General features: G+C 39.1%; 1 protein-coding gene across 1 annotated transcript in view; it reads left to right on the top strand.

Annotated features, from left to right (window-relative positions):
- Window positions 1-1,600: 1,600 nt before the first annotated feature.
- The window catches only part of GRAP2 (GRB2 related adaptor protein 2), a 63,883-nt gene continuing 57,248 nt past the window's right edge, over window positions 1,601-8,235 (top strand). Inside the window, exon 1 of the mRNA XM_046014029.1 lies at window positions 1,601-1,818. The gene's annotated coding sequence lies outside the window, so the exon portion shown is untranslated. The remainder of the gene's footprint in view (window positions 1,819-8,235) is intronic.

Below are 8,235 nucleotides of genomic sequence, written 5' to 3'. Positions count from 1 at the left end.
CCCCGAGGGGATAGTACCCGGTGGAAAAGTAGCTTCCTCATTAGACTGCAAGCTGAGAACTCCATGATTCTTCCTCTAGAACACTGTTTATCTTTCCTCCTTTCTTCACACTCTCCAGCTGTGGGCATTTAGGACCTCGCTGTTCAACCACATCAATACCTCTGACTTGGGATTTGCTCCGTGGCCAGAGGATTTCAGTGTCTGACAACTAGCTATGAAGCTGCTGGGTGTAATATTGGATCCAGGAATGCCCTTAGACCGTGAAGACTGGAGAACACTGAGGCCCACATGTTTATTGTTTTAAAGTCAGGGACATGCTGTTGCCTTTAAAATTCTATCTTTACAGCATGTGGAAATAGTGAGGACCCTGTTCAGACACAACTCAGGTTTAAGAAAATTGAACAAACTTGCATTAATAGAAAATCCTGTATTAAGGAGTTAAGAATAGCAAATCCCTTCCTTTAACTCATTCAATAAATATTGAGCACCTACCGTGACCAAGTACTCTGATGATTTCAAACCAGATTATTCTTTTCTATTTCAAAGAAAGTGTTGAGCAGTTATTACCAAGGAGAAATCCATCCCCCCCAAAAGGAAATTTTGAACAAGATTTAGGTATAAAAGGGGTGAAAAGATTTAAAAAAAAAAAGATATCATCTCACCATATAGAATAAGTTTAAATTTTAGAACTCCAAACTGAGTCTTCTATGATACCTTCCTTCTTAGCCTTCAAGGAATAAATGCTGGGAACATCTCGTGAGCCAGTATTTCCCTTTCTTTTGCGCTCAAATTCTGACTGGAGCCACTTAGCAGGTGGCAGTGTCTCTTATGTCGTGCAAAAGATGCATTGTTGGCAATCCATTTCTAGTAAGAGCAAAGAGAGGAAAAGGCCTTCGTAAGTTGCACTTGGCATGGGACCCTAAAGGGGAAGGAGGGCCCTCACAAATTTGAAGGTAAGAACTAAGGAGGTTGGCAAAGACAAAAATCTTAGGTCAGTGAAAAATCTTTAAATCCCAGAAATCCTTTAGCCCAACCAACTCGGAAGAAAGGAAAGTCCCCAAGATCTAAGGAACAAGTCCCTGCTCTTGCCTGACTGGCAAACCTGGGGTTAGAAGTCATCCTGGTTCAGAGATTTTCTTCTTTTGTTTTTTGTTAAGGGTCATGTTATGGACTAAGAGTAATATTATGGGCTGAGTGCACTAAGAAAGCATTTTCTCTGGGATTTTACCTCTGTGCGTGATCCCAGGGTGGTATTAAGGAAGTTCCCTGAAAAAGCCCTAAATTTTTCTCTGGAATCTTGGATGTATTGGGAGAAAATGAGAGTTTTCCTTCAGAGCAGCAGCAGCCTAATGATGAATCATCTCCAGGATTTGAAATTTTCTTATGTGAACAGAATTATTCGGAGGGAAATTGTTAAAATTGAAACCAAGCATATAGAAGCAAAAGTGTTTCAGAGAACCTCCTGCATTTTAGTTCTACTCTGGCAGCAAGAAAACAAAACCACATAATGTAAGGCTCACGCCCAACCCTCTGAAGCCCTGTTTCTGCTAGTTCCTGTGTGGTTTGCCTACAGACTGAGGGCTGGCTGGGGGCAGTTTGGAGGAGGGAGTAAGAAGTAAGGCAAGAGGAGGTACTGTTAATGGATCTGTGAACTTGTTCCCTGTTTTAGTGTGGTCCTTGGGAGGCAGCACAACGTGGGTCTGTACTCTGCAATGCAGTAATTTTGATGTTTGACTTTGTCTTCCTTCTTGGAAGAGAAGATACTCTCAACTCAGTGTCAAAGCCAAGATACAGACTCGACCTCTTCTCTTCAAAAAGGTATGCCATTAGACAACATCGGGCCACATCCTCTACAGAGATCTTGAGCTGTTTTATAATTTGCAGAATGTTCTCTATGAGTCAAATCTAATTAAAATGAATCCCGTGGGTTCTTGAAATATTGCTACTCATGTTGGTCCATCCGCAAGGGTCTGTAAATCTTTTGCTGTAACAATGTTTGTGGGGATGGGATTCGACTTCCGGCAAAAGAACTTGTTCCTTACCCAGCCCAGCACAAAAAATTCTCCACTAATTGGCTTCTGAGCCATCCCAGAGAGAGACTTTAGACCCGTTACAAAGGTAAAATCCCACCTCTCTCCAGTCAGCCTTGAAACCCAGTTGAGGATGGGGATGAAGGTCTGGGCAACAATGAATGAATATTGGCACTGGGGGGCCAGGATTGTTCTCTTACATCTCTACTTCTCTTAGGATTCATGGTACCTTTACAAAGAACACCACTTTGAATTTCTTTACAAAAAGGTTTTGAGAGAGTATTGTTTGTCTCTTTATTAATAATTAGCGCCATATCCCTAAGATGGTGTCCAGTTCAGGTGTTGGGTCTGAAGACAGCTCCTCCTTTGTGCTCTTTGCCCCAAACACTCTTGAATATGAGGGTTGAGGATACCCACCAAGGACTCCACTAACTTAAATATACTGTGTTTATACAACTGGAATGAGGCCTTGTTAATAAGGTATACGTAACTTAACCTGTGCATTACTGAAAATACTCATCCCCAGATAAATTAAGCGGGAAATGTTTAGGATCTAAAAATCTGATGAAAAAGATTACATGTGCTCATGTTATATCATCTGAGTGTAGGAAATCTCAGGCTGAAGTATCTTTTGTTCTATACAGCCGCGTTTATCATAGATTGGTAAGTTCCTTAGTGGGGTCCCCCTTTTTTCTTTCTTATTTTTGGTTTCAGAAAGAACATTTAGTATAAGTAGACACTGCTTGAACAACCCAGTATTATTTATAAAACTTCATGTTTGTAATATAATTTTAAGGCAGACCTCTTTACAAAAGGATCCACTATTAAATAAAGAGCACTATGTAAATACAGAACCATCAAAGGGCATTTAAATTTCAAGTTTTAAAAATCGTGATTTGTACTTCTTTTGATTTGTTTTTCTGTAAAGAGAGAAGGCCTGTATCATTGAATAAAACTATCTTTTTAGACTGGACTTGGAGTGTCTTCCATAGAGGAAACTGTAAGCTTGTTTCCCTTAAATTGTAATAGGTTTTATTTTTTTTTAAATGACTTTACTGAAGCAGAGGGGAGGGATGCTATTGATTTGCTCAGTATCGATCTGAGTAATATCCCTATTGCTAACATGATATTCTTTTGAGTATCTTCCGCATCTTATGCCCTAATGAAAATCTCTTTTATTCTTTTATTTCAGTTGTTCTTTTTCAATTTCACAGGGATACTATGAGAATAAATGAGCTCACATAGATATGAAGTGCTTTAGGAAAAAGGCACTATGAAAATGTAAAATTGTATAATTATTAAATATTTCTTTGAATCTTGGTCATTTTCTTTCACTTTTATTCAAAATATATCTCACTTACTACCTGAAACCATCTCTTTTTTTTAGAACCATTGAATTCTGGAAGAGTGAAAATTATCCCCTATTCCCATAAGTTTATTGGTTCTCAGAGAATAATGCCCGCTGGTGTTGGTGCCTTGTGGCACTCACACCTTAACTTAAGCGGAACTTGCCTCTTTTCCTGAACCAAAAAAGTCCACAATTGTTCAAAAATGTGTCATTGTGATTCCATCAGGAAATCTTAAGTAAGTAACAGTCACTGCTGGATTAGTCCTAGGGCCAGATTCTTTATTTTCATGCTCTCCTAAAACAAATTCAAAATGTGGCAAGAATCTTTGTGATCTGTTATTTGAATCAAAAGATAAAGTTGATTGGTCCTCATTTTGTCCATCTCAAGATTTGCTAAAGCATATATTGATCTGGAAAGAACACAGCCTCATGTGTTCATTCGTTCTTTCTTCCTTTCTGTCTTTCTTTCCCGAGACATTAAAATTCTTAGGAACAAAATAAATTTAACAAATAAACATTTATTGAGATTTTATTATGTACCAGGCCCTGTATTAGGCACTAAGTGCTCTTCAGCATTGCTATTAGGTTTCAGTAAGGTTGGGCCAGTAAAAATTCAGTAAGTGATTTTTAGAAATTTCTTTTTAAATATGTATTCACAGACAATCATTATAGAGAACTAAAAGAAACTATTACTAAAGACATGAAGATAAAAATCTTATATGCTCTCCAAAGAAAATGTAAGACACTCCTGAAGAAAGTGAAGAAAATGTCCAAACAAAAAAAAATATTAGTACAATGAATACCTCTATACTCACCTGCTAGGCTCACGAATCGTTATCCTTCTGTCATATTTGTTCCATCTTTGTGTATTTCTTTCTGAACTACTTGTAAGTTACAGGCAAAGTGACACTTTGTTCCTAAATAATTGGGTACACATCTAAGAATGGGGGCATTTTCCTACAGAACCGTAACACCGTCATTATACCTAAGAGGACAGACAGTAATTCTTCAGTATGATCTAATATTTAGACCATATCTAAATTTCACCACCTGACCTCCAAAGTTGTCTATACCTTTAAAGAAAAAAAGTAGGGTCTAATTTTTATAAAGAAAAGCACATTTTTACATTTGGGCTTTATGTCTTTTTATTGTTATTGGATTTTTTTTTAAGATTTTGTTTATTTATTTGACAGAGAGAGATCACAAGTAGGCAGAGAGGCAGGCAGAGAGAGAGAGGGAAGCAGGCTCCCCGCGGAGCAGAGAGCCCGATGTGGGGCTCGATCCCAGGACCCTGAGATCATGACCTGAGCTGAAGGCAGAGGTTTAACCCACTGAGCCACCCAGGCACCCGTCATTGGATTTTTTAAAGGGTTAGGCCAGTTATCTTGAAGGATGTCCCACGTTCTGGATTTGTTGTTGTCTCATGGTGTCATTTAATTTGCTCCTCTACCCCCTGTATTTCCTGTAAATGCCCATGTCTGGCCTACGCATTGATTAGATTTCGATTGAATGTCTTTTATAAGGTGCTCCATATCGCATCTCATCAGGAAGCACAAAATGCCAAGTTGTCCCTCTATTTGTGACTCTCAGTTTGATCATGGCTCAAGGTAGTGCTCTCACTCCAGGGAGCTCTCATTGTAAAGGTACTTTTCCCGCTTTTGCAGTTAACAAGTTCTCCAAGGAGGTGACGCTTCGACACTGTGGTAGTATCTTATTTCCCAACAAATGTCACCTAATGGCTTTAGGTGACAATCCTTGCCAAAATCGACTGCTCCACTGGGGATCATATACATTTTTAATGCACTTTGAAGAAGGATTAGACATACAAATTCATCATTTTTAGCAGCAATAGCAGATATTATTGAGTGTATAAATTCAGGCAATAATTCTAACAACAATAATAAGTAACATTTATTGAGTGCTTGCTATGGGTTTGAGGCCAATCTTCCAACTACTAACTGGGCCAGATGGGACAAGTTAGTCTTTCCGTGCCTTAGTTTCTTAAGCTACAAAAACGAGGGTAATAATGGTACCTATCTTACCGTATTGTTTTAGAGACTCAATAGAGTTGACCCTTGAACCACATGGGTTTGTTTGTGCAAATCCTTGTACACTCGGATCGTTTCCCTATAATCACAGTGCAGTACTGTAAGTATATCTTCCTTATGATTTTCTCTTTTTTTAAATATTTATTTATTTGAGAGAAAGAATGCCAGCGAGCATGAAAGGGGGAAGGTCAGAGGGAGAAGTAGGCTCTCTCCTGAGCAGGGAGCCCACTGTGAGTCTTGATCCCAGGACCCTGGGATCATGACCTGAGCTGAAGGCAGACATTTAACCAACTAAGCCACCCAGACGTCCCTTTCCTTATGATTTTCTTAATAATATTTTCTTCATGGGGCACCTGGGTGGCTCAGTGGGTTGAAGCCTCTGCCTTCGGCTCAGATCATGATCTCAGGATCCTGGAATCAAGCCCCGCATCGGGGTCTCTGTTCAGCAGGGATCCTGCTTCCCTCTCTCTCTCTGCCTGCCTCTCTGCCTACTTGTGATCTCTGTCTGTCAAATAAGTAAATAAAATCAAAATAATAATAGTATTTTCTTCACTCTAGCTTATTTCATTATAAGAAGACAGTGTATAATACATAGAACATGCAAAATTGGTGTTAATCGAGTGTTCATGTTATTGGTAAGGCTTCTGGTCGACAGTTGTCTACTGGTAGTTAAGTTTCGGGACAGTCAAAAGTCACACACAGATTTTCGACTGAACAGGAGGTGGGGGTGGAGGGCAGTGCCCCAACCCGCACCTTATTCAAGGTGCAGCTGTAATTTATACGTGTAAAGTCCCTAAAATGGTGTCTGTTAGTGTTGTTTGCCCAGCACGTGTCTATTCCTTTATAGGTATGAACTCACTTGATTTCATAAAGACCCAAAGAAGTAAGTAAGGGCTATGTTATCCTTCTTTGGCAAGTGAGGAACCACAGGTGCAGAGAGGTTAAGAAACTGACACAAGGTCACTTAATTAGTATGTGGTAGAGTCCGGATTCGAACCCGGGCAGTCTGACGGCAGAGTGTTCTCTCCGAAGACCGGAACCTGTAATGAGAGACGACACAAATGGAACTGAATGGGAAGCCATAACAGGGCCTCACGCCACCACCACCCAGGTTTTAAGTTACTCTAAGTTATTGAAAGTCTGGGACGGTTGCAACCAAAGCAGATTTTAGATTTTATTCATCGGAATGATAGCACTACATTAAGCACAGATGAGTGCACTTACCGCATTTATATAGCTTCAGGCTCTGTATGAGGAACTTTAAACAAAAGATATCACTGGGAACTGAAAAATACAGAACTATGAAGGAATAGGAAGGAAGCAAACACAAAGGAATAATACAAGAGGGGAATTACGAGTCCTCAGGGCCGTGGGGCCCGAGATGATATTTTGATACAGTCACGAGAGAAAAAAAATCCCTCTCATTTTTCACATTCCTGTACTGTATTAAGATTTTACCACTTAAACATAGGAGTATAGTCATTGTCAGGCTTATAAAAGACCCCACTGGATTTCTCAGTGTGGTAAGTCTCGTAAGTAGGTGGCTTCCCTGAATGGTTATCTCATACCTTCAAATAGTCCAGAAGGCAGTGTCTGCTTCAGAAACATGTAACTGTATACAGGAAAGGCTTTGCAAACCAGTATCCATCCCTACCCCTTTATTAGCATTACAAAAGCTTTCCAGGGCTGTCTTAAACGCTGTTACAGAAAGCTCTCAAGTGTAATTTTCTAAACAGAACCAAAAAATAAATGAGAAAAAAAAAATCCAACATTAATAAAGTTTTTATGCACTTCGAACACAGTCATTGCTAAATCGGTTCTGCCTTTTTATGTTTTTTAATGAAAAGCAGCCTAATTGATCAATTGGTCATGAATAAGACTTTTTCATTTGTTTTCCTCCACACAGCTCAGCCTTCTAGAACCATGGGCATAATGGGGCAGCCTACAAATGGCTTATGATTTGTCTTTTGTCTAGTTCTTTATGGGAAAATATTGGAAACAAAGTGCTGAGAACTCAGTAGGAACTCAGTAAATAATAAGTAGATAGTTTTCTTGTTAAATATGACTTTAAAGAAAGCTCTTTTAGATAACCAAAAGATATTACTAGGGAAGTACACAAGTAGGAAAATAAAAACCCTGTTTGATTTGTAATTTGAAATTTCTATTCGTCATTTTATAGGCCATAGATTTTTAGTCTTTTATGGAGCAAAATGGGAAGTCAGATTAGCTCCCCTCCCCCAAATTGATTGATGTTCTAAAAACACAGATTATTGAATCAGTAAAGCTAGCAGGAAAATCTCAGACCTACATTCAATACAAAAAAATAGTTATATTTTAATATATCAACCTTTTAAGTTGATCATAAAATATGTTGATATCCATAGCACACGGATTCTTACTGGCAGTGGTGAGGTAGGGGTTGGAGGAGAATGTCAGCCACCCATTTAGGAAGCTGATGAAAGCTCTAGAAACTCCCCAGAGGAAGAAAAGTGTGCCTAGCTAATGCACTCATCCACACACACCTTTATGCAAAATTTCCAGTGGTCTATGAATCCCGTGGAATCTACCCATGTATCCTCGACAGGAAGAATTTCCTTTATCTGAAGCTATTTCCCCTGAGCTTTATAAAGGCTTTCAAAAGAGTTTTCACACATGATCTCATTTGATCTTTGAGGTAGACACACCGCATATTTTACCTCTCGTGTTGCAGTGTGGGAAAACCAAAGCTTGAGAAGTTAGGTAAATTTCTCAAGGTCATTTTGCTAACGTCCGCCAAGACTTAAGACCAAGGTTGTGAAGTTGATACTCA

The sequence above is a fragment of the Meles meles genome, chromosome 7 (assembly GCF_922984935.1).
Source record: "Meles meles chromosome 7, mMelMel3.1 paternal haplotype, whole genome shotgun sequence".
Classification (NCBI taxonomy): Eukaryota; Metazoa; Chordata; class Mammalia; order Carnivora; family Mustelidae; genus Meles; species Meles meles.
The sequence above is the reverse complement of the archived record's forward strand: the minus strand, read 5'-3'. Positions and strand labels throughout refer to the sequence as shown.